The 27,762-nt window shown below is 44.6% G+C and overlaps 1 pseudogene; it reads right to left on the minus strand.

Annotated features, from left to right (window-relative positions):
• Positions 1 to 1,909: 1,909 nt before the first annotated feature.
• The window catches only part of LOC136295686 (uncharacterized), a 53,935-nt pseudogene continuing 28,082 nt past the window's right edge, over positions 1,910 to 27,762 (minus strand).

Genomic DNA, 27,762 nt, shown 5'->3' on the forward strand with positions numbered 1-27,762 from the left:
CTAAATATTAGAAGATTATGATGATATGATGTTGTCTCTATACTACTCCTCATCAGAAGTAGAAATGAAAGCCATACTCACTTCAGTTAACCTACTTAATCTGGACATACAAAAAGGATAAATGATTAAAAATTAGTATGTGCACTTTGAGGAGCCTCTTAAAGATGTTACAGTTCCCAAGTTTCTGTCTTGTCTAAAATAGGATTTACAGGATTTTAATAGAATTTAGATGGGTTTAAAATCTCCATATATGAGTTGTACTTTTACTGATTTATTGCACGAACTTCCTGTTGAATTTTTATGTGACACTTGATCACCCCTGGGGGACCTGTTCAGTTCTGATTGGCTAATGGAAATTTCCAATGGAGACAACACAAATGAGTATGAAATTGATTTATTATAATAAGGGAAATTGAAGTCTGAGGTCCTGCTTCTCTTTTTTTCTCTCCCTGCCAACTCAAGACTGTCGAATGAAGAGGTTTTTTGTAATAGTTTGCCAACAAAGAATAAAGAAAATTAAAGGCACATTTCTCACTTACACATTGGAAATTAGATAAATATTGTTTCAAACGTGTTTAACTTCATGTGCACAAGAGAGTTTTTGGAATAGTTTAACACAGTTATAACCACATCACCATGGACCCAGTGGATTGTCTTACATGATTTCTGCCAAAATTCAAAGTCATTATCAATTTAATGAGAAACAGCCTTTGGCAAAATCTTGTGTTCACCTTTGATGACAAATTCTAAAGAGGTGACTTGGGGCACTGCTGTAAATGGAAATGATGGACTGCAGTAAAGGGTGTTTGGTGTCACTCACAGTTGCAGCTTCATGGGCACACAGACCTTCACCCGCAAAATATCAGCCTTGGCTATGCTGAAGCATTTCCAAAGGATTTGTGGTCTCCAGTGCTCCTTGATGGACACACAAAAGCTGGCTCTGGAGATACTTAACTGCTGTGAAATATCTCCCCGCAGCCCCCCGTGGCTAGCTCAGTTTCTTGAGAGGTTTTGGAGGGATATCTCAGGGGACAGGATAAAAGATTCCAAAGAGGCTCTTACCCCAGGATTATTCCAAGGCATCTTCTCTTTGAAGCAACAGCTACTTGCCTCTCATCCCCTTCTGCTTGAGCTGGATTTTTGGGGACAAAAGGTTTCACCCACTTCTGGGGAATCCACCAAGGGCCTGAGGGAGTAGCCACATGCGTATAGCCACGACCCCAGGTCATGAGCTCATAGGGACCTTTGGTTTCCCAAGTTTCTGGATCCCTAATCAAGACTGGTGGACGCTGAGACAATTTGAACTGATTACCACTGTTAAAATGACGTACCACTGGTGGACTCATGTTTTCAAATGAACAGTTCAGAAAGTTGATGGTAAACATGGCTTTGCAGAGCTTCTGCTGTGGAGACATCCATGCAGTTGAACTGCTTTGGCTAGCCAAGACCTGCTTGAGAGTCTTGTGTGCACACTCAACCACAGCTTGACCTGTGAGGGAGTGAGGGATGCCAGTTTTACCTTTCACTCCCCACTGCTGGACAAATTCCAGGAACTCCTTGGACACATATGCTGGGCCGTTATCAGTTTTGATTTCTTTTGGGATCCTCAACACTGAAAAAGCCTGCACTAGACATGCTGCTTGGCATGCACAGACTTTTCTCCTGCATGGGAAGAGGCATAGACTGCGTCTGAATATGTGTCAATGCTTACATGAACATATTTAAGGTGACCAAAACTAGGAATGTGTTTGATGTCTGTCTGCCACACTTCACAACGGCCAAGGCCCCGGGGGTTAACCCCCATGCCCATCGATAGTATGGCCTGGAGCTGGCAGTTGGGACAGGTAGCCACAATGGCTTGAGCCTGGCTCCATGTTAGCTGGAACTGACGGATCAGACCTGGCACATTTTAAAGATATTGTTGGTGACTCAGCTTTGCCTGTTGGAAGATGTCAGGGAGACGTGCTTTTTCAACTGGTGCAGCAAGGGAGTCTGCCTGATGATTCCCCTCTGCAATTTCACCTGGCAAATCAGTGTGTGACCTTACATGCATCACATAGAACAGATCGTCTTGATGAGAAACTAAATAAATTAGCTTTGAAAGCAATCTGAAGAGATGCTCATTCTCTATTTCTTTGAGCATGGCCTGCTCCGCTCTGGACACTACCCCCGCTACATAGGCAGAGTCCATTACCAAATTAATTGGTTCCGAGAACTTCTCAAAAGCTCTTACCACTGCGACCAGCTCAGACACTTGGGGGGATCCCTCCACAAACTCAACATCAGCTTCCCAGTGCTGAGTCTGTGGATTTCTCCAAGTCATCACCGACTTGTGGGAAACCCCGGATGTGTCCGTGAACACCCTGAGAGCCTTGAGTGGTCTCCGACTCCTGTTCTCACGAGGAATGAGGTGGAATTCCTCATTGAACAACTTGTGAGACGTGGCAGGGACCGCTATCTGTCTGCTGTAGCTGTCCAGAGATAATTGGAGACTGGCATTGCCTGCAGCAAATGCTCAAACATCTCTTTGGTCAGTCTCTCAGGAGAGCTCTTTCCCTCCTCAGAAAGTTTGACCGGAAGATGAATACATGTAAAGTCACAACCAGCCAGTTCACACAATCTCACCCTGGCCTTCTGGATCAGCTGAGCCATCAACTCTTGTGGCTCAGTGATGGTCTTGGATCTTTGGTGAGAGAGGAAAACCCACTCTATGATCAAGAGTGATCCATTGGAAAATCAAGCCATGCAAATGTGGCAGCTTTCATAGAACAATGAAATGGAAAGGCACATTTGGCTCACACCGATGACCCTGCCTCTCCAACAAGGCCTTCTGTACATCTTTGATTGCAGTCTTTGCCTCTGGGGTCAGTTCCCTGGGAGAAACCAGCTCCCTCTCCCCCTTCAATAAATTGAACAGGGGGCCTAGATCCTCATTTGTGAGGCCTAGCCAGGGTCTTACCCAATTCAAAGACCCACACAAGGAGTGAAGATCTGCTAGGGTTTTGGGATTGCACTCAATTTCCAATTTCTGTGGAACAATGGTCCTTGCAGTGATTTCCAAACCCAGGTATTTCCAAGGTGGCATCCTTTGAACTTTGTCTTCCTGCAGTTGAAATCCAGCAGAGGCTAAAACCTTAACCTTAGGTCAAGCGTGTGTTGGAGTATAGAGTCATTGGGGGCACACATAAGCACATCATCCCTGTAGTGAAGGATGATGGTGTCCTTTCACTTAGCATGTACCGGGGACAGCAATGAGGCTACATGCTGTTGGCATATGAAAGGGCTTGATTTAAGACCTTGCGGCAAAACTCTCCAGTGATAGCGCTTCATTGGGGCTTCTCGATTAATGGTGAGAAATGAGAATGCACAACGTGGGGCATCTTCTGGGTGCAATGGAATTTGGAAAAAGCAGTCCTTGATATCTAGGACAACCAATTGCCAATCTCAAGGGAGCATTTTTGGAGTAGGCATCCCTGGTTGGAGTGGTCCCATGTCCTCTATAATTTTGTTTATTTCCCGGAGATCATGGAGCAACCTCCACTTGTCCTTCCCCAGTTTCCTTATTACAAAGACTTGGGAATTCCAAGGGTTTGTTGTCTCTTCTAGGTGTCCTTTAGCCAATTGCTCCTCCATGAGCTCCTCAAGTGCCTTGAGCTTCTCTTTACTCAATGGCCACTGTGCTACCCATCTTGGGGTATCATCCAACCACGTTAACTTTTGGGTAGGGTGCTCCTCAGTGGCTATTTTCAAAAATCCTGGGGTGTCTTAGGAATGACCAATTGGACTCCCCACCGGGACATGGTGTCTCTCCCCCACAGGGAGGCCTCATATTTTGCAATGAATGGACGGACACTTGCCAATTTTCTGTCAGGTCCCTCTATTTGAACAATGCTTTTTGAAATTTTTGCTAATGTGAGTCCACCTATGCCCTGAAGTTTGCCTGCTACAGGTTCCAGTTCCCAATGTGATGGCCACATGGTCTTAGGTATAATCATAACATCCACTCTGGTGTCCAGCACCTTCTCCACATGGAGGCGGTCTGACCCACAGGCTAGGTTGCATTCCATAGAAGGTTTATTCTCTCCCACCACCTCCGCCCAGTAGACTTCCGGTAATTTTCCATCTGCTATGACCTCTGCTGGAACAGGAATAGCCTGGGCAAGAATTTGCCCCTCTACCAGCTAAAATGGCAGGTGCATGCAGCGTGCCAACAGCATAAGGCCTGCTACCTTTCACTTAATGATCACGGGAGCTACCTCAATCTCTAAGGGTGTGCCTGCTGTGTCCCCAGTAACAAAATACTCACTCTCCGGTGCCATGTGGTAAACCGTCAGGTCCAGTGGGATGTTTGACAGGTGCACTGTAATGACTGTCCAATCAGTAGACATGAAATGAAAACCTTTGGTAGTCACGAGCCTAAATCGGCCTCGCGGCTGCCAAACCTTGTTAATTGAACATTTGACATTTTTATTTTTCTGCACCCCCACACTGTGTGTCCTGTCCTCCCTCTTCTTTGTAAAGAGAGAGGCATTTGCCAGTGTGGGTCCCGCTATATTTATATCTTTGCGTGTAGTTGTATTAACTGCGGGTACGTGCTGTAAGCTCAGTTTGTTTGTTGAACTTCTTCTGTTTCTGGTTTTGTGGGCAGGCTCTGGCGAAGTGTCCTGGCTTTTTGCAATGGAGGCAGATGATGTGCTGCAGCTGGTCTTGTGACATTGGTTGCCTCCTTGGTCCTGGTACCGCAGCTGCCGCAGGCTGTGGGTGTGCCAGTCCTGGATTCCTTTCAGGTGCACTGAACAGTTCTGTTTTCCTGATACAGGCTTCTATCATCTGTGCGAGACTAGGAAATGGGTCGAGGGGAAGGCTGAGAATAATTCTACGACAGGTCTCATTAGCATTCCTCTGAGCCATCTCCTTGATCAATTCTGCCTGCACCACCAGGTCTTGCACTTGTCTTTCCACTTGTGTTCTCAGATGGTCCACAAACTGCAAGAAATTCTCTGAAGGAAACTGTTTAATGTTAACATAACTGCCCTTGACTACAATTGTTAGTAGCTGATAAAATGTTTTTTCTGCAACATTACAGATCTTATCTAAAACTGATTTGGATAACACTCGAGTTTGCTTTTCTGGACAGTGCCAATCACTTTCACAACGCAGATGCTCATGCGTAATATCATAACCATCATTGTCTTGCTTCGCCAGGAGTTTGGTGAATCTCATGTAATAGTGTTGTCAAAGCTCTTTTCCACCTGATTTTCGACAGATCATATTCTGAAGGAGTTAACAAGCATCTGAATAGGTCTTTTTGCCCTCATTTGAAATAAAAGTTGCCCTCATCATGCCTTTAAAAATTTCACTGGTCGTTCAAATTCTCTCTGTATTTTGCAAATCCTGTTTTTATCTTGATAGGATAACAGCTGATAGGTTCTCGTGTGGTTTCTCCTACCAAGGTAAATGACAAGTGCCACAGAAGATATGCATTCATCAATATTTTTCTGAGTTCTTAAAATTTCTACTGCTCTTCCAGTGCCCAGGGAGGCAGGAGGTATTCCCTCTCTCATCCGCTGGGGTCTGGCAAGAGGCAGCTCCCACCCCCTCTCCTGGGGTCCTGGGGGAGGCTGCTCATGTTCCCTTGCCACGAGGGAATCGCCCCCCTCCCAGCTGGGGCTGCGGGCTGGGAGCTGCCCACCCCCATCTCCACCGGGGCTGGAGGCTGCAAGGGGCACTCCCCCATCCCCGTGGTAGCTCGGAGGGAGGGGGAGGTGCTGGGAGGAAGGATGGGGCGGGACAGCCAAAGGCATGAATGGATTGGGCAAAGGATATGGAGTAGGGGCAGTGATTAGGGGGGAGAAGGGGTTGTGGGGAGAATAAACAAGCACATGGTGTCTGCCATTCTCTCCCACCATGCAGTGCTGTGGGATGTTCAGGAGTCCCAGGCTGGTGTGGTCAGTCTTGGAGTCCTGTTTCTGTTGGGGAGACTCGTTAAGCCCCTCCATTTCAGGGACAGAGGAATTAGGGAAAAGGCAAAGATTATTTGGAGATTTATCTGTGACTGTCTGCTTAGTTCTGCTTGTAACAGCTGCTTGAGAGCTTGCAAGAATATTGGGATAAATAGAGAAGCTTTCTCATCACCATTTTCGACTTTTAAAGTTAATAATTGTCCAATTTTATCCCAAAATGAAACGGAATTCAAATCTTGCAAGGCAGAATCTGGTATCTCAGCTGACAGCCAGCAGACAAAATGTGTTAGTAACTTTTTAGGGATTCTAACATTAACTAAAATATTTTTAAGCTGTTTTAGTACACTCTTTTGGTGAACAGATAACCGTACGCCCATGCTTGGGATGTTTTAAGAGCTATCTGTCCAATATCTACCTCCTGATGCAAAAAAAACCCCACAGCACAACCTTTCCCTGATAGCCGCTCTCAGCCGAGAGAGCAGGGACCCGCAGGGAAACCCCAGAACCGAGAGAGCATCATTGGTCTGCTTCTTGCAGTCTCCGGGGACACTGGGGGGGGTCCAGTCACCGTAATCTGGCTTCTGGGACCTGACCTATGCTGTGTTCACCCCCAAAACGCAGGCTCTGCCAGCTGGGGCAGCCCTGCTTGCAGCAGAGCTCTGGCCAGCAAAAAAAATAACCAAAGAAATCACGTTTTACAAACTGCGCCACTGGTTCCTAGCACACCCCCACAGAACACAGTTTCCATGACCACTGGCAAGACTCCCCATCCAGCTAGGGGCTATTCCCAGGGTAGCCACAATACGAAGGGGATCTCACCTATCTCCCGTGGACCGGGGGTGGTCGTGCAGCAGCATCAGAAGTCCCTGTCTCAGAGCCGACTTGTGTGTGGCATGGAGCAAGCTACTGACCCTTCCCCTACCCCGCAGCCATGTGAAAAGCAGCTGATAAGTGTGAGGGTAGTTGAACCACTCAAAAAGCTTTTTGAGACCCCTTAACAGGGCTCCAGCTATTGCATAGGCTTTTAATATTTCATTAAAACCTACACTGAGCACCAACTGAAATATCGCCCTGCAGCCCCCCCTAGGCTAGCTTAGTTTCTTGAGGGGCTTTGGAGGGATATCTCAGGGGACAGGATAAAAGATTCCAAAAGAGGCTCTTACTCCAGGATTATTCCAAGGTGTTTATTCTCGAAGGGTTCCAGGGGGCAAGAGAAAGAACAAGGAAGTAAAGGGCCTTATCTAGTCTCCTACTCAGGAAAGGATGGCTGGAACTCGGCCAATTAGGTCAAGAAAGGAAGGAAAGTCAAACTACATAGTTACAGGCTCTAGGGGGTCCTGAGGAAAAAGCATTCCCCAGAGAAACACAACACTCCTGCACAGACAGAAACACTTCTCCTTAGATTTATGTGTCACAAAAAATTAGAGGGCTGTGATTTGTCTAAAGAGCAATTATGAACAGGGACTCATTGTCAGCCATACTATGCAATCCAGGGATGAAATATCACTTCCATAATGGATGAAACATCCAGTGTCTCTTCCATGGACCCACAACAAAGGCTGAAAAAAATCTGCTTTCTTGAGTATGAACATTCTCACACTAATGAAGACGCACATATGCAGGAAGTTATGCACCCTGAGACAACTGCTGCAATTTGTGTGTGACAGTCCCAATATATCTTCAAAAATAGTAGAAATACCAATCCTCTGTCAGAGAGGTTTCGGCAGAAATTCCATCAATTTCACAGCATTCACACATACCTTTTAGCTGAAGTGAATTAACAATGTGAAACATTCAATGCCATGGGAAGGGCCAGGCTTCTGTTGTGTGGGGAAGGAGCTGACAAGATGGAGAGAGAATGTTTGCAAGGGCTGGAGGGACAGGATACAGGGAATGGTTCCCAGCGCCAGAGGACAGGGATAGATGGGATATTGGGAAGGAATTGTTCCCTGGGAGGGTGGGGAGGCCCTGAAACAGGATGTTCAGAGAACCTGTTGCTACCCCTGGATCCCGGCAGTGTCCAAGGCCAGGTGGGACACTGGGGCTTGGAGCAGCCTGGGACAATGGAAGGTGTCCCTGCCCACGGCAGGGGTGGCACTGGATGGGTTTTAAGGTCTGTTCCAACCCAAACCATTCTGTGGTTCTGTGTTACTTGGCCCAGAAAACTTTAACTTCAGTGATCAGGCACATCCATGACCCACAAGCCCAAGCTACTAAAGCATTAACTGAGTTTACTCTGAATTGTTGATGTAATTTTAAGAAAAACTCCTGTTTATTCAAGAAAACCAAAAGGAAAAAAATAGAACTTGCATGAAGAGCCATCCTGTGAAATCGGCATTTGATTTATCCTATTTATGTTTTCCTTTGGTTTAATTCCACTGACTTGATCATGAGTAGGTACAATTGTAAAGATCATACAGATCCCATCCACCCAAATTCTCTCCGTGCATATTGGGAATGATGAATAAGGTCTACAACATAAAATAGCTTTGCTGATAAGTAATCTTGCACATATTTTCTTGTAATTAATTCCCTTTCCTACAGTTTTAACAGAAACTTGCTGTTTGTTAAGTTTTGAACAGCAGCTCCATCAGTGGATGCAATATTTATGCTTCTTGCAACCATGTCCTGAAATCAATACTGCCACTTCTAAACACAAAAGACCTGTATTAAAAGAGAGATAAGAATGTGAGTAAAAAACCCCTCAGAACACAGCCCTTGATCTCTTTGGTGGGTTTTCAAAGGGTTTCAAATCCTCTCTTGAAACATTCACCAAAGTTGGGCCAGAAGAAATTGAAGTAATTTAGATCCAATCTCTCTTCCAAGAATGAAATGAGCAGAAGTTTTATTAAAAGGAAATGAAGAGGAAATTGAACTTTCATATTTCATGGTGCAATTGTGATGACAGAAAACAATATTCATTGATAGAAAGTTTAGAAGATAGTTATTTATATGTCTGTGCTGCTCTGCTGGGGGAGTTTTTTTCACAGTGAAGGGCAGATAATTTTTAAGGATGGAGTGGATCTGTAGCAGAGTTATCTGTTGGATAATCCACTAGTATTCTGAATACAAGACTTTTCCATGCTTAAGGTGAGGAAGGAAAAACTTTAATTAAAATGTGTACTTCATGAAAAATTTCAACAAGAGATGCTTATGGGTAATGGAAATTTCACCTGCATAAAAGTTGCATAGACCTTTAGTTCTCTGACATGGAAAAACTAAGTCTCTTGAACTGAAACCTTGGGGCTGACGAATATTCGGAACATAATGGAAATACCATCATTCTGCCCAGCAGAACAGCCATGAGGACAAATAGAAAACTCAGCCAGGCACAGGTGGGAATCACAAGTTAGCACAGAGGAAAAAGAGAGATGTACATTTAGTTCCTAAAGGAGATGGTTCCACAATTCATCATGGGAGGGGAAGCAATGGCTTGAGAAGATGATTCTTGTTCAGGGGCTGCTCATCATGATTTTTGAACTCACAGTTGTCACCTCCCTTTCCACCCCTTCCACAGTAAACTGCTGTGAACAACTTTTCTTGGACACTATAGTGGGTGTTTAGGCCCAACTTTTCACAAATGTCCAGTAATTTTGATCCTCTCCAATTCAGGCTACTGAAGCAGTACTTAAATGCAACACATCAAGGTAAGTGATTATTAAAAAGTGGCTTGGGTGACTCAGTCTGGGCCTTTTTGAACCCAACGTCTGAAAAGATTGGGCCTCCTAGAGGGAAATGTAAGCTACTATTTTTTTCCTCTAACTGCAATGGAGCACAGCCTAAAAATGTTCATCTATGATAGGCGAAAGGGATGAAATTTCATTCTCACACTTTCTGCAATGCAAACATAGGTAAAGCTCTCAGTTTAGAAAAAAAAAAGAATTAGTTTTAAAGTTTCCCAGTGCGGAAAAAAGTTCAAAGCTAAACCTTTTCCATAAAATATTGCCTAAGAAAATTAGTCAAAATATTCTTTGATGAGAAAAGAGACAAATCTATCCTGACTCACACGATTCAAAAGAAAATAATGTGCTTTCCCTAATACACATCTATAACACCATTACAGCTGACAGAGAAAAGGCAAAAAATATATATGTAATCAAGATTTACCATTGCAAACTAATGTTCTTAATGCTTCCATTTTAAGTGTGTACCTTGAAAATGTTCTTTCTAGTTAGCAGAAGAATTTGCAAATACATTAAATACTTTTAATACACCTATGATGAAAAAAATAACCCTTGACTTCAAGGCTGTTCCAGCTCATACAATAAACAGACGGTGGTGCCTGAGAGTTGATGGTGAGTGGTGGAAAGGAAGAATTGAATTTTGATTTTTGTTATAAAAATATAGACAAAAATGCTGCATGATGTTACTAACTTTCCCCGAGACAACTGTGAGTTAATTACATCTATAGTCACTACGAAAATGTTGGAAACACTGTCTCATATATTTGTCTATTTAGTAGTTGGGTTTGGATAAGTGGAGGGCATCAAGAATCACAGCAAAAAATAACATTAAGGCAAGACTTGCAGAGGAGTGTGGGAGTTGAACTAGTTGGGATGGACAAGGGCCTGGCCTCAACTGATTGCCCAAGAGGCATCAACTTCCATGGCCATGGGAAATGGGAGCATAGGCAGGGAAACTTGTGTTCGTTCAGGTTATGGTGAGAAGAAAGGGATCATGGGAATTGTTATGCAGATTAGGCTGTTGCAAATAAAGTTATGTGCTAATAATTGGTCAGTTGCTTTTCTGTATATGATTACGTTGTTTTTCACAGGTTCCATGTTCTGTTACCAAGGTTATATAATGTTCTGTTCCCTGTAATATTTATCTTCTGTTGGCTGCCCACCTCAGGGCTTCATCCCCTGGTGCTACGCGGTATGGCCTTAATAAATTGCTTGTCGGACAACCACAGTCATACCTGCACCTTGTACTTCACTGGTAGCCGTGGCAGGCCCACAGTGACGGTTGTCTTGGTTAAAGCCAGTAGCCTATCTTTATGGCTGGATCACGGTAAAACCATTGACCCTGTTCACCCAAATCAGGGGGAACCCTGTTCCTCAAGTTGGGTTGATCAGACCATGACAGAGGAGGCCATGCAGGAAGATGGGAGAATGATAGCAGCTGAAAATCACCTGGCTGACACCAATTAATAAAAATACAACCAAAATTCAGTGACAGAGAAATGAACCTACAGAAGCACTTCTATATTATTTTTAAACTAATGAAAAGAGCAAGAATAGATTTTCCAGGTCTTCCAAATACAGAAGAACCTTGGGTGCATCATCATTCAGACATTTTTAAAACATCAGGTTGTACGGGTCAATTGCAGTTTTCCCAGGCATCTGAAAATATTCCAGAATGGAATGGATTTCGACATTTTGTTCTGTAGCATCACTGTGAACACAACCAGCTTATTAAATTTTTCAAAATTATTTTTATCCACATGCAAACGTCTCACTCACACTATGTTTATTTAGTAGTGAGGTTCATTATTTTCCCATTGAATCCTTATGAAATATTGTCTTTCATGGGTAGAGGCACAAGAGGGAATTTAAAGGAGATGAAGGAATTGGGACCCGACTGAGGATAACTGGGTGATAAACACTTGTCCTGTGGTGGTTGGACAGAGAAAAAATTTCTGATGCTCACAGACTCTAAAATAGCGGGACTCTTTCCCAAGTCTCTTTTGCATGCAAAGATTCCAGAATAATCACATACATAAAGTCAGAGTCAGAAAGCAAAAAAATAAAAATGCTCAATAAACAAAGTTTTAATCACTCCCTCTGATCTGGAGAAAGAGGCCCCATTCTAAACTCCCTTAATATGAAATTAATTCCAAGCATGAAGAATGTCTCTGATATCTCAGTCACCGTTTTTCAGTTTGTAAATTATGAGGTGCTCACACGTCTCTGGGGACTGAGTTTTTAATCATACAGATGTCCATTATAAATCCTCTGTTTACTTCAGAGTATAATAGGTGAACTCACAGCATCTTTGTGCTACAATAAATCTGCAGGCTCAGACAGAATGCTCATGATTACCTTTTAAATTCTTTCAAGGTCATTCTACATGATTTCATGCTACATAACATCCTTTCTCAGTCCATTTCACACTGAGAAAAGATCATGGTAAACATTGATTTTTCCCTGCTGGTATTCCTGAATTCCATCACATCACCTCACCACATGCACACTCTGATACAGCACATTTTAGTAATTTGATTCTAAACTCTTCTGTAGAAACTGAAAATTCAAAAAGCCAAACATGCTAAGAAATAAAAGAACCTTATTTGGTGCAATTATCTGAAGATTAGATTGAAAAAAATAAGAAGAAATGGGTGTTTCTTCCAGTGGGAAAAGCATTACTGGAAGTAGGTAAATGCACAAAAAGCCACTCTTCATATTGCTGAGGAATTCAAATGTTCAAACAAATAGCCAAATTTAGATGGAATGTTTGTTTGACATGTTTCTAGTAGCAAATGCTCTTCATTAATTATTCAGCATCAAAAAAAAGACATGAATGCCTGAAAGTGCACAGAGATCCAGCCCTGCATGTGGCTCCTCCAGCATTCTGGCATGAAAGGAGTGCAGAAGGTGCTAATAATACTCCTCTCAAGAGAAAGAGATAGGATTCTTGCAAGAAATATTCACAGGCACAGACAAAAATTAGCTGCTTGATTTCTACTGAATCTTATTGCCTCAGGTGACTCATTATCTGAATGACTGCCTGTCTATGCAGAGATTTAAGATTAATGGATTAAATTCCCTAAATTCTTGGTGAATTTATTAGTTAATAAGATGCTGCTATTTGCCATTTGATTAAAAATTGTTAAGAGTTCATTTTATCCTTTTATAAAGACCAGAATTATCTTCTTTTTGTGCAAATACCCATTTCTGCCTGCCTTGGGAATAACAGGAACAACGTCCCTCCTGTGATTTTCCTAATGTGCTACTGCCATTCCTCATTGAAAAAGTGCAACTGTTTCTGTCATGCAATGAGGGAATCACAGAGATGGATATTCTCATCTCATATCCTGAGTGGAAAGGACCAACCAGGATCATTGATCCAGCTCCTGTCCCTGCCCAGACCCCACAGCAAAACCCCTGTGCATCCCTGGAGCAGTATCCTGGCTCCTGGAGCTCTCGCAGCCTCAGGGCCATGCCCATTCCCTGGGAAGCCTGGGCTCAGTACGCTCTGGGGGGAGGAGAATCTTTCCCTGCAGAACCTTTCCCTGCTCTGCAGCCTAAGCCTGCCCTGGCCCAGCTCCAGCCACTCCCTGGGTGCTGTCCCTGGCCCAGAGCAGAGCTCGGAGCTGCCCCTGCAGCCCTGGGGAGCTCTGCCCTCAGCTCCTCTGTTCCAGCTGAACCAGTCCAGTGCCCTCAGCTGCTCCTCCAGGCCCTTCACCATCTTCATGGCCTCTTTTGGAAACTCTCAAATGGCTTAATGTCTTTTATTTTACCTCATGGTGCCCAGAGCTGCCCCAGCAATGCGGGTGAGGCTGCCCCAGCCCAGAGGCACCATCCCTCCCTGGCCCAGCTGGCATTGCTGGGCCTCATCCTCCAGGACGGGGATGTCCCTCTTGGCTCCAGGGCACTGCTGACTCAGATCCACCTGGCCATCTACCAGGACCCCTGGGTCCCTTCCCATGGCCACTCTCCAGCCTCTCATCCCCAGTCTGTCCATACATCCATGTTACCCCATCCCAGGTGCAGAATCCAGCACTTGCCATTGCTGTATGTCATACCACTGGTGATTCACAGTCCTCTCATTTGCCAAGGTCTCTCTGCAGGGCCTCCCTGTCTTCCAATCAACAACTCCTCTCAATCTAGTATCATCTGCTAACTTACTCGATATTCCTTCAAGTTGTAAAAATGGTTTGCTAAAACTGAAATGGTTTCACTTTCCATGCGACTACCTTAGGAATGGGGCTTTACCCCTAGTGTTGTACTACTCACATGCTGTTTTTTACTCACTTCTTGCCATACTCAAGCAAAACTGATACCAGACCTGTTTGTGGAATATCTCTGTGTGAGGGAAGACACATTTCTTCTCACTATCCCATGAAACCAATCTTTCCACAGGGTATTTCTCAGCTTCAATGACAAGTTTAGGAACTCTCAGAGCTGGCACTTGCTTTGTAGATCATTGTGTTTAGTAGCAACCAACAGATTTAGATAAACCCTTTTTAGAACCATTTATGCTTTCAGGCGCCACAGTCTCTTACGGCAATAAATTAAACTTAACAACATGCTGTGGAAAAGGTAGTTCCTTTTATCTGCTTGAACCAGGAGATGTATTTGGGATAGTATATAAGCCTGGGACAGTCTTCATCTGTTATTTAAGAACCGATTAACAGTAGCTTTCAAATATATCAGAAAACAGTATTTTAACTAAATGACAGACAGAATTCAAGTCTTTGGCGATGAACAAAAAGCAATTCCAGCACCCCAGAGCAAACATTTGACTCCATAACTTGCATTTTCTCTCCTTCAGCACAGGGATGTGCTCTGAATAAAAAACAGTGCATTTTCTATTGATTTCCAGAGCCAAAAAATTCTTTTCTAGAGTTCTAAGTTGAAGACTGCCCTCCAGAGCAGACAGATGTGGGCCTCGGATACACAATGAGAGCATGGAATGGCAACTCTGCCAACCACTAAAATCCAACTGAGCTTATCACAGCTTCAGAGAGCTGAAGTCTGAGGGGCTCCAGGTGCTGGTGACAACAGCACCCAGTGGGTGACATCTTCAAAGGGGACTGTAGAGTTCCAGTGCAATGCCATGAATTTGACTGCAGCCACCCCTGCTGATCCGTGTCTTCTCCTGCCTGGATCCGCCAGAAACCTCTGTGTTAGTCACACTGCTCCAAAATTAATACAGAAACATTTATAAAGAAGACATTTTTAGCACTGGACAATCTTCTCCAGTTGTTTTTCACATGTTAAAGTGGATTAAAGAAACTGCAGCAGAGGTTTTATAGAGTGGAAATTTATATTCTCAGGATGATGGGGGAAGTTTTGGGAACCCATTGCCCAGTTTATTATCTGGATACATCAAGTACCCATTTTTAAAACAATGAATATTTGAGTTAAAACTATGACTTGGTTTGGAAAGACAGGTGTCTGCTAAGGAGGGCAGGAACCTCCCTTGGAATGGAGAATGCAAACCCTCTCCCTCCGAATTATTATAATTTCGAAATTAAGGGAGTCTCAGGCAAAGATAGGAGGATAGGAATAGCACTTCTTTACTAGTATGTATAACAAGGCAAACAAACAACAGTAACTATGGCATTAACAACAAAAGCAGACCTAGGAACCTCGTGGCAGCCTTCTCGTCCGAGATGGGAAGGGATGGAGGAGAGACTTTGCTCCACAAAACCCCGAGGCAGTCTCACCCCGGTGCCCCTGCAGGCCTCTGAGGAGCACTAAGCTGGAACGGCAGGAATGAGCAGAAATCACGAGCTGGTGGATGAGATGTACCAGAAGCTCTGTGGTGGTAGCTGGAACTGCAGGACGTCCCGGCAGGGCAGGGCGTGTGGGGCTACAGCGTAGAAAGATCCAGAGCAGTGCTGAAGAAAGCGGCGGGGGCAGGACAGCGGCGGCCCAGCTCGCAGCAGGGCAGCAAAACAAAGGCAAGCTCAGGACTCCTGAGCACACGAGCAGATGGTCCCCGGGACTGGACCCCAGTGGTGACAGTGTATTCTCCCTGCAGTAAGCAACAGCTTGACCATGCTCCTTCTGATGCCGAGAACGAGAGAGCAGCTGCCCCGAGCCCCGTCCTTTTTACCTGTCCCCCGCAAAACTCACGGTATCTTCCCCCTCCAAGAGAAACTCCCAGAGACAAAAGAAGTGTAGCCCAATGCCACACTCCTCTCCTGACTTTGGCCACTTCTTTTGTTTTTTCTTAAGTACCCATAAGTACCCAGCAATTAAAATTTCCAAGCAACTTATGGGAAAAAATTCTGTTAGTAAATAAGAGAGAAATCTAACCCCCAACAAACTATGTCTGAAAATGTGCAGGACCATTCAAATGAGCCAAGGTTCATTTAGAATCATAGAATCTTAGAATGGTTTGGGTTGGAACGGACATTGAAGATCATCTGGTTCCATCCCCTGCCATGGCAGGGACACCTTCCACTGTCCCAGGCTGCTCCAAGCCCCAATGTCCAACCTGGCCTTGGACACTGCCAGGGATCCAGTGGTAGCCACAGCTTCTCTGGGCACCCTGTTCCAGGGCCTCCCCACTCTCCCAGGGAACAACTCCTTCCCAATATCCCATCTAAATTTCCCCTCTGGCAGTTTGAACCCGTTCTGCCTTGTCCTGTCACTCCAATTCCTGAAGAATTGTCCCTCGCCAATTTCTCTGTAGCACCTTCTGATACTGAAAATCTGCCATCAGGTCTTCACTTTACCTTCTCTTCCCTAGGCTGAACAGCCCCTGTGCTGTCAGCCTGTCAAAAAAAAAATTGGAAATCAAGAGTGGTTTCAATCTGGTAACTGATGTGATCCATTATGTCTTTACTGGGAATATTTCTTAGAGTCCTGCCTGGGTTAAAGCATTTGCAGGACCAGGACACTCACTGAGTGATCAGAGATCACAACTGATGACAAACACTACCCCTGGATGTGTAGAGTATGAACTAGGTAATTTATAGTTATTCCTTTGGCATTTTTTATTTCCTTGACTTTGGTCCTGGAAGGGAGGGATGCTTTGCAAGTCCAAAAATCAGATTATCTTTTCTGAGCCCTTTCAACTTCCTAGAGCTGAAATTACAGCAGGGACTTCAGCTCCTGTAGAAAATAAAGAGATGCACAATAAATGTACAGAGAATTCTATATTGAATATATTATTATTTTCTACATTCCAAGTCAATTTTAGAAATATACTCCTACTGTGCCAGGGACACATTCCATACCCTACACTGAAATTCAGTGTTGGAATACGTGCATTTTGAGGTAGAGTCCTGAACACACAAACAAACAGACACCACTATTCCTCTCAGGGTGGAAGCTTTCATTCTTCATCCTATCAAATCTCCCACTCCTGTTAATTATCTTAATCTGATTTGCACTCTGGCACAAAACTACTGCACACAGAGCCCACCAAATAGCCCAGATTCTGCCTGAATAAAGACATCTTTGTGAAAGATCTGTCTGGAACCACAGAAACCACTGATGAAGGAATTTGTGATGTAGGTCCTGTGTTAACACACAAGCACATCCCTGGCATTGGGAAGAGGGGCAAGAACGGTTAAACCCAATTACTCCAACACAAGAAAGATTTATGAAGCAGAAGTGCTGCAAACTTCGGATGAGAGACCCCACATGGCAGTGGAAAAACAATTCCCTCCTAGCCAGGAACCTATCCCAAACCGGAAAGGATCCTGCTTGAGCTGCAGGACAAAGAGTGAGACAATTACTGCTGAAAAGTGGAATTCAACCATTGCTGAGAGCTACAGTTGGAGAAGCAGGTCCTGGGGTCCTTTGAAAGGAGGCTGGGAAGAGATAATGCAACAGATAAGGAGGGAGAGGCGTTCACTGACGCATCAATTCATGTTCTGCTACTATGCAATTTTCTCCCCAGTTTTGAAAAGTCCTTCCTGGAGGTGAGCGATTCAGAATCTCAAATTTTATGCACTGGAGGGCAAACCATGACGTTGTAAAGATGGGGGCTACAAAATTAAACCCTGTCCTAACAACTTTAACTCAGTTAAACCTTTCATAATAATAAGGAGCTCTGAAAGTTTTAAGGGCTAAAAAAATTGAATGGTTCCCAGGAGGATTAATTCAACAAATAGAAAATAATAAGATCTACAGCCCTGGGGAAATTCAGCAAGTTTCCTGTGTTCATAGACTGAACAGGCCCCTTTACAGAGCACACAAAGTATAGGATGTAATTTTCTAAACCTACAATGAAATTCAAAGTGAAAACTAACAACATTAAAAACCATGAAGTTCCTGGTAAGGAACTTCATACCTTGCAAAGAAGCAGATGAAACTCTAAATGATTTTGAGAAGGCAAGTAAAAATGTTCTTCTGAAGGCCATCCTTAGCCATGAACAGATGTAACACCCCCACATCCCCTGGTGATTTCTGCCAAATTTCTGGAAGACAAGCGATTCAAATCATTGCCAGAGAACTCTGGTGACGTATGAGTGCTTGCAGAAAATACATCAACCCCTTGAGCAATTATTTCACTTCAGTGCAGTCTCTGTTCCAGTCTCCCACCAAGGCTGGTCTCTCAAGTGCTTACCAGAAAACACTCCACCGTTTGGAATATTTATTTCTCTCAGTAATCTCTTGCTTTGAAGTAAGTATCTGTGGATTGCTTTCTGCAGAGCCCAGTTCAAGGAGCAGATCCCAGTGATTCTCTGACTACAAGACTGAGCACTACTAGTAATAAATCTTTGCTTCCCCTCCAGACCATATTCATGGCATCAGCATGAGCAACATCTGATATAACTACAAATGCCCAAGGAAGCAGCTGTGGCCAATTATCAGTATTATCATTTCTTAAACAGTTTTGCAGTGATATAGTGAAGGGTTTTCTGTGACTTAACAAGTTTTTTTTCTAACTTCCAAAGCAAGCGAGGTGCAAGGACAGAAATTTTATCTCTATTGATGCTTCAGACAGCATAAAATTTGAGAATATTGAAGTCAGGCAACAAGATAGAGCACTGAAACGTGCAGCTGTAAAATTCAGCTCCACTTGATGGACTTTATAGCATTGCCCATGTTTGTGGGGCTGCAGTGCAGCTGCAGAGCCTGTTTGGATCCTTGCTTATTTTATTTCTCAGAGTTAAGACAATTGTAACATTATATAAATGACATCTCTTTGGCTCTTAAATCACTTGGCTGTCTATAATGGCTCTAATAAATGTTTCCTATTCCGCTGTTACAAAAAACAGCCTGGGCAGTTTTAGCCATTTGGCCATGGCACCCACTGGCCCATGATTCATGACACACTTGTTATTTATTTGCAGAGGCTACAAGGCAAATGTGCTAGATGAGAATAGTTCTTTAATGTAAAGCATTAAATTATAAGCTCACACTCAGGATTTTACTGCCAATAGTAGTAAATGGATGCCCAAGATAACACCGGGGCTGTTACTATTTAAAAATAAGATGTTTGATATTAAACTTTTCTATTTTACAGCAGATTTCCAATCCTGCTCCTTTTCTTTCAGTGCTTTAGTCTATATCCTTCCCATGCAAGTTTGCATGGATGCTGGGAACAACATTCACTTCATTATACAGATACATGTCAGATCATATTCTTTCATATTTTTTCTTTTTTTTGTAATTTCAGGGCTTCTAGCTCAGGTGTTGCAATGGCTCCTGTTAATGCAACATTTGTAATTGTTACAGTTTTGAAAGATCTCACCCAGAGGGTAGCACTGCTATCTTTCTGTAGTGCATGGACTGCAGCTGAGGCACAACGACGGTAATGCTCCAATTTTTAGGCAGCCTTGCTCATCCTCTAGTTCAAGGGCTAAACCAGCTTTGGAATATTTTTCCTGAGGACTGACAGATGTCTTCAGATTGTTCAGGAACATCCCCTGAACTACAAGACCTCCCATCCCACTTAATGATGTACTGCTCCACCCAAATTGTCCCAGAGCAAAGAGCTGACCCAAGGGTTCCCAGCTCATGAATCACAGCAAAAGGAGCACATCCATTCCCATCTTATAAAGACCTCAAATCATTTTGCCATCAGTGTGACTTTTATACTATTTAAGTAGGGAAAAAAAACAGTTTGTCAAGTAATTCAAGCAAATCAGAATCCAGTAGTGTAGAAAGAAGTGCTATAATTAAGCTAACAAACAAAAAAACCCAAACATCCTAAATCCTGTAAGACAACATGTCAAATCCTTATGAGACACCATAAATCAGGGCTTTTCTTTATTGCTCAGGTGAGAAGGAAACCATTAAATAAAACACTTGAAATATTAATGAGATCATTTGATAGAACATCACAAAACTCTTCACTTTGTCTTTTCAAAATTACTTTTCAAGGTACAGAATTTAAAAAAACCCAACAAAGACCCCAACACCTCAAAACTGGCAAGTGATCAATTTGTTTAATAATTTCATTTATTATCTTACTCATTTGTTAAAAAACCCCACAGCAGAGACATTGTACAGCAGTATGTTTATAAACTCAGTTATCTGCTCTTGTTATCACCTAACATTTATCACCACAGGGCTCGAACTTTCCAAGTGTGATTCTGTGCAATATATGCATATTAACAGGAAACCTGAAACATTAAAACAATGCCATTATCTTCCAAAGCCTGTCAGCTGAACAAGATAAATCTGATTTTTTTTTTCTCCTTGAAAGAAGCTGCAACAAAAATGTAAGTTTTCAGGTTTCTGTTGGGGAATAAACTACTGCAGAAATTTCAATTCTTTCCGTTTGTTTTATATTTGAAGTAAAGCTGCCGAATGTGGAAACAAGACTGGTTTGGCTGTGTTGATGCAGTTATTACAGAAGTTTTCTACTGTTAGCTGGATGTGTGATGACACTTGGAAATACAGCCAAAATCTGACCTTAGTTAAGGAAAAAAAACCCCACAACCCCAGCTATTACAGACTTCTCCCTGCAAAAGGCTCATTTTCTTTATTATCAGTTCTAGTAATTCAGTGAGCTGTAGCAACCTGAGAAAGATTTGAAGGAATGTGAGAATTTTCTGCAAGGCCAAGATTTAAAATTCCCTGGAAGAGGAGCACCGTGGAATCCAATCCTTGGGGAATAATTACTTTTTCAGTGAAGAACAAGCCACAGAGATAAATGGAGGCAAACACAGAATTTATTCTGCATGAAGACTGAAATGGAGTCTCAATATCTAAATTTAACTGCACCAACTTGTTCCTAGCCCTCTTATCCCAGTCTAGTGATAAACCAAGGGATGCTCCACAGGAATGCACCACTGCAGGGTGTGCCACACCATGGGGTTTGGGGAGCAAGAGGTGGAGGCACTCAGAATAATCCCAGAACCACAAACAGATGAGGAAACCAGAAAAATTTGGAGTCCTGGCCATGATACAAATCTGGCCAAAGACAGAGTGCTGCAATCCCTGCCGGCAGGGACAGGGAGAGGAGGGCACTGCAGGCCATAAAGTAGGAAAACCCCAAAGCACAGGCAATGGAGAGTGATCAGTGCTGTGGACACTCCTGCCACTGCCACAGTGAAAGATCTAAAGTGCATCAGGGTTCACCTTGCTGGGGCTTCACTGCTCTTGCAGATTAACTCACCCTGAGCTTGGGGCTGAATTTCCCAACTGAACCCTAAATAAAATGTTCTTTAGCCACTATTACAGGGTACAGGTAAATGGAAGAAAATACCAGCGTAGCAAACACAAGCAAACTCCAATATTTACCCCAGAGGAGTTGTTAAAGTCATCATTTCAGTCATCACAGACCAGCAGCAGTTTGGAAAACAATCCCCTTGGTGGATGGGCTGGAGGAACAGAGAGCTGATACAAATTCCCCATAGGAAGTTCTCAGGTATGCAAGATTCTAAATATTAACTAAAACCTGGCCACTTTACCAAGAATAGCTCCTGAAATTTGATCAATAGCTTTTTTTTCTAATACTTCTTCAAAATGCATAGGAAGTTTTGATTCCTTTATTTCTAATTATAGAAAATTTAATTCTGTTGTTTTATTTTGTCAGGACACAAAACAAAGAAACAAACCATTACTTAGAGTATTTTATCTTCTTATTTATTTTCAAAAGAGATGGAAAGGTGTTTTCAATATTCAGAATAGCTATGAGTAAGATTAGGTTAAATCTGAATCATGGTTTGATTTCATTCCTCCAGCAGTTCTCATAAAGATCCATCAAAATTACCACTCACTGGTAATCACATTACTGAAATCCATATCTAATAACGTTTCTGCTGCAAATAGCGGAGAAATGAAGTTAGAAAGCAGTTGATCTTGTAGTACATCATCCAAATTGAATGTTGGAAACCTTGTGGGAATCTGGGCATTCTGGCCAAATTCTGCCTAATTTTGCAAACTTCTCTATTTGCAAATCAAGTGTAAAACAATCTTAGATTTAGGATCACAGCCAGAGTTAAATGTAAGGATGAAAATCTAATACATGTGGTTTATAAATCTTTTATTTATTTGTCTGTTACTTTTTTAAATTTCTATGGTCTCGGTGTGGCTGGAGACAGAGTGGAGATCCTGCTGCTGCACTCTCCATCATACAACCCTGTCAGTAGTGGTGTGGTTTTGGTTTTATCAGTTCTATGTATGTATTTGTTCCTTGCTTTTATGCGGTTTTATATAGGTAGTAGTGGTTTGTTCCATGTACCCCCATGTTTAGCCCTTCATGGTTTACCCCGGTTATTGCTATCAGTCAATCATAATTATGGGTCCAGTCCATCACTTTGAAGCCTCACCCTGTGTCTAGAAAGTTCCAGTGAGGGCATTGAGTGATTGGGCAGGATTCCTGTTATTCCCTCCCTTGCCTCCTTGATTTGCTCTAATATTTGTCCTTTATGTACAGAGTCACTCCCTTCAGATTGGTCCCACTCTGTACCCTTCCCCTTGCTCCTCCCCTGCTTTTAAGGTGTTGCACAGAGAGGATCCCTGCTCTTTTGGGCAGCTCTCTGGTGGTGAGGTGGTCCCGCAAGGACATCAATAAACCCCAGCTGAAGTTCACCCATTAGAGTCCTTCCTTTTCTTCCTCATCTCTGCTCACACTTCTGCGGGACTGTCCTGGGTTAAAGTATATTCTATCACCATCTTCAAGAACCGTTGAAACCAGGTGAGGCAGTGCTCCCTGCCTCCTCCACTCTGGCTTGTCTTCTGTTAATGGGCCCATCAGCACCTTTGCTACACAGCTCACAGATAACCCCCTCCTGGACTACCTCCTGTTAATGGGCCCATCAGGCCTTATCACATGACTCACCATCCCATTGTGAGATGCTCCGCCCAGAGGGAGGAACCAAGCATTCCAGCCTGGATATAAGCTGAGACTCTGAACACCAGAGGGGCGCTTATCCACTGGATTCCCAGAGGACCCGAGCTACCAGACCTTTCTACAGGATCACTGCTTCAGGAAGACCACCTCATCTGGACTGCTTCCATCACTACACTCAGGTTGTATTCTGACTCTGTCAGTGGTCTTTTGTATTATTGCATCTATTTTATTTTACTTTCTTTCCTTTTTTGCTATTAAATTGTATCTCTGACTAGGAGCCTCTCATTTGTTTTGCCTTCAAACTACTACATTTTTTGGCGCCCAACGTGCGGCACAAGGCACTGAGAAAAGTCAGAATTACAATTTTGTATTGAAGAAGACACCTGTTCGCTATGATGCTCAATGTGCTTACATGTGTCTTTTATCTATCTCTCTATATTTTTCCACAACTGGGGTACTATCTGCCAGTCTTAATGCTCCTGCGTAGACCAGGGTATGGTACTAAAATTGCTTTAGTGGTCTATTATGTCCATTGCTTGATAAACTCCGAGGCAATGAACATTATTCAGAATATACACCCACTTTTGTTTTCTTGTTCTGGTCTAGGATGCTACATCTGGGGCCTCAACAATCTCACCCAGCCGCTGTGGGGAGGGGTGAAGAATGATTTTTTCCAGCTTTTCAGGCATGACACAGCAGTTTTTGAAAATATGGAATACCCTCTGGATGCCAAGGACAGCATGATGTTGTTGTTAGTCCTGCTTTGTGTTCTCTGCACGGCCCGCACCAAGCTTACACTACCTAGTGTGATACAGCGTGTTCTGGAGGAAGAGGGAAAAAGAAGCAGAGCAACAATATCAGTGTCTACACAGAGTGTCACAGAGGCGAAAGGAACTAAAGGCAAGGCAACAGTGTCCTCATCTACACAGACCCTCACAGAGGAGAAAGGGACTAAGGGTGCCATCAGCATCTCCACACAAACCATCACCGAACCGGAACAGCCTAAACCTGTAGCAGTTGCCCCCGTTCAGAAGAAGAAATCAAGGACCAAATCAGTCAGCACAGTGACTGATGAAGGTGCAGCAGGACCTTCACAATCAGCAGAAGAGACAGAGCCAGAAATCATCACTCGCTCTCTATATCTGGGTGAGCTGCGTGACCTGTGAAGGGAATTCACCCGCCAGACCAATGAGTCCATCCTGACCTGGCTGCTCCGCATATGGGACGCTGCAGCCAATGACACCATTCTGGATGGAAGTGAGGCCAGGCAACTGGGATCGCTGTCCCGGGATGTGGTCATTGACCAGGGGATTGGGAAAAGCCAAGAACCTCTCAGCCTCTGGCAGTGACTGCTAACAAGTGTGAAGGATAGATACCTTTATAAAGAAGACCTCCAAGTGCACCAAGGAAAATGGAACACAATAGAACAAGGTATCTGATGCCTGAGGGAATTGGCTGTGTTGGAGATCATTTTTTCAGAAGATGAGAGATTTCCTAAAAACCCAGATGGTGTCCAGTGCACATCACGGATGTGGTTGAGATTTGCACGGCTTGGACCCGAGATGTACTCACGTTACCTGGCAACACTGCAATGGAGGGAAGGTGAGGACAGGGTAGGTGTCTTGGCTAATAAACTAAGAATTTACGAGGACACTGTCACTGCTCCAGTTCGTACCCATGTCTCATCTGTGGAAACAAGACTGGCTGGGCAAGTCCGGAACTTGATTGAAGAAGGCCATCAGAAACTGAAAAAAGAACTTAAGGAAGAAATTTACCATATCCCACCAGAGCCAATGAGAGTCTCTGCCATTAGGAGCAGGCGCTCCCCAGCCAGGGAGAGAGGATACACACCCCGAGGTAACCTCTGGTCTTTTCTTCGGGAGCATGGAGAAGACATGAGGAAGTGGGATGGAAAACCCACCTCCTCCTTAGCAGCCCGGGTACGTGAACTGAAAAGAGAAACACCTACTACAAAGAGCCCATCTAGAATCAATGTTGCTCCGGTCTCTCGTGCACAGAACTCCAGACAGTACAGGAATGATGATATGACTGATCCTCTTGAAGGAACCTCAGAAACATATTTACAAGAAGAGAGCAATGTATGCCATTGGAATACAGGAATAGGGGGGCCCTGCCTCTAGCCAGGTATAGGAAAGGGACAATCGGATCTACTGGACTGTGTGGATTCGATGGCCTGGAACATCTGACCCACAAAGATATACGGCTCTGGTTGATACCGGTGCTCAGTGTACTCTGATGCCATCAAGGTATGTGGGAGCGGAATCCATTTCCATTTCTGGGGTGACAGGAGGATCCCAGGAGCTGACTGTACTGGAAGCTGAAGTAAGTCTAACTGGGAACGAATGGCAGAAACACCCCATTGTGACTGGTCCAGAGGCCCCATGCATTTTGGGCATAGACTATCTCAGAAATGGGTATTTCAAAGACCCAAAAGGATACCGCTGGGTTTTTGGCATAGCTGCCCTAGAGACAGAAGGCATCAGACAACTGAGTACCTTGCCTGGACTCTCAGACGACCCCTCTGCTGTGGGACTACTGAAGGTTGAAGAACAACAGGTGCCGATCACCCGAGCAACAGTGCACCGTCGGCAATATCGCACCGACAGAGACTCTGTGGTCCCCATCCATAAGATGATTCGTGAGCTGGAGAGCCAAGGGGTGGTAAGCAAGGCTCGTTCACCCTTTAATAGCCCTATATGGCCCGTGCGCAAGTCCAGTGGAGAATGGAGACTGACAGTGGATTACCGTGGCCTGAATGAAGTCACACCACCACTGAGCGCTGCCGTACCAGACATGTTGGAGCTTCAGTATGAGCTGGAATCCAAGGCAGCAAAATGGTATGCGACCATTGATATTGCAAATGCCTTTTTCTCCATTCCTCGGGCAGCAGAATGCAGGCCTCAGTTTGCCTTCACCTGGAGGGGCGTGCAGTACACCTGGAACCGACTGCCCCAGGGGTGGAAGCACAGTCCCACCATTTGCCATGGACTGACCCAGGCTGCACTGGAAAAGGGTGAGGCTCCAGAACACCTGCAATACATTGACGACATTATCGTGTGGGGAAACACGGCAACAGAAGTCTTTGAGAAGGGAGAGAAGATCGTTCAGATTCTCCTGAAGGCCGGCTTCGCCATCAAGAGGAGCAAAGTCAAGGGACCTGCTCGAGAGATCCAGTTTCTGGGAGTGAAGTGGCAAGATGGACGGCGTCAGATTCCCACTGAAGTCATCAATAAGATCACTGCAATGTCTCCACCGACCAACAAGAAGGAAACACAAGCTTTCCTAGGTGCCATAGGCTTCTGGAGGATGCACATTCCCGAGTATAGCCAAATCGTGAGCCCTCTCTACCTGGTTACCCGCAAGAAGAACGATTTCCACTGGGGCCCAGAACAGCAGCAAGCTTTCGCCCAGATCAAGCAGGAAATCGCTCACGCAGTAGCCCTTGGCCCAGTCAAGAGGGGATCAGAGGTGAAGAATGTGCTTTACTCCGCAGCCGGGAGCCATGGTCTGTCATGGAGCCTTTGGCAGAAGGTGCCGGGTGAGACTCGGGGACGACCACTGGGACTCTGGAGCTGAAGCTACAGAGGATTCGAAGCCAACTACACTCCCACAGAGAAGGAAATCTTAGCTGCCTATGAAGGAGTCCAAGCTGCCTCAGAGGTGATTGGTACTGAAGCACAGCTGCTTCTGGCACCTCGACTACCGGTGCTGGGGTGGATGTTCAAGGGAAAGGTTCCTACCACACATCACGCCACCAACACCACGTGGAGCAAATGGATCGCCCTGATCACGCAGTGCGCCCGTATTGGAAACCTGAATCACCCTGGGATTCTGGAAATTATAACAAACTGGCCTGAAGGTGAGACCTTTGGATTATCCTCTGAAGAAGAGGAGGAGCAAGTGACACGGGCCGAGGAAGCCCCACCATATAACGAGCTACCGGAGAGTGAGAGACGATATGCCCTTTTCTCTGACGGTTCCTGCCGAATTGTAGGTGCTAACCAGAAATGGAAAGCTGCTGTATGGAGCCTCACACGACGAGCTGCACAAGCTACCGAGGGAGAAGGTGGATCGAGTCAGGTCGCAGAGCTTAAAGCCGTCCAGCTGGCTTTGGATATTGCTGAACGAGAGAAGTGGCCAAGGTTCTATCTCTACACTGACTCGTGGATGGTAGCTAATGCTCTGTGGGGATGGCTGGACCGCTGGAGAAAGGCCAACTGGCAGCGCAGAGGGAAACCCATCTGGGCTGCTGAGATTTGGCAGGACATCGCCACCCGAGTAGAAAGGCTGACCGTGAAGGTTCGACACGTGGATGCGCACGTACCCAAGAGTCGGGCTAATGAAGAACATCATAACAACGAGCGGGTGGATCGAGCTGCCAAGGTGAAAGTATCTCAGGTTGATCTAGACTGGCAGCACAAAGGAGAATTATTCCTAGCTCGTTGGGCTCATGATGCCTCTGGTCATCAAGGGAGAGATGCAACATATCGATGGGCTCGTGACCGAGGGGTGGACATTACTATGGACAGCATCTCCCAGGCTATCCATGACTGTGAGACCTGTGCTGCAATCAAACAGGCCAAGCGAGTGAAGCCTCTGTGGTATGGTGGACGATGGTCAAAGTATAGGTATGGGGAAGCCTGGCAAATTGACTACATCACCCTTCCCCAAACCCGCCAAGGCAAGCACTACGTGCTCACCATGGTGGAAGCAACCACTGGATGGCTGGAGACCTACCTTGTGCCTCATGCTACTGCCCGGAACACCATCTTGGGCCTGGAAAAGCAGGTCCTGTGGAGACATGGCACCCCTGAGAGAATTGAGTCAGACAACGGGACTCATTTCA

The sequence above is a fragment of the Chamaea fasciata genome, unplaced genomic scaffold, assembly GCF_029207755.1.
Source record: "Chamaea fasciata isolate MVZ Bird 193981 ecotype frontalis unplaced genomic scaffold, bChaFas1.0.hap1 SCAF_12, whole genome shotgun sequence".
In the NCBI taxonomy this organism is placed as follows: Eukaryota; Metazoa; Chordata; class Aves; order Passeriformes; family Sylviidae; genus Chamaea; species Chamaea fasciata.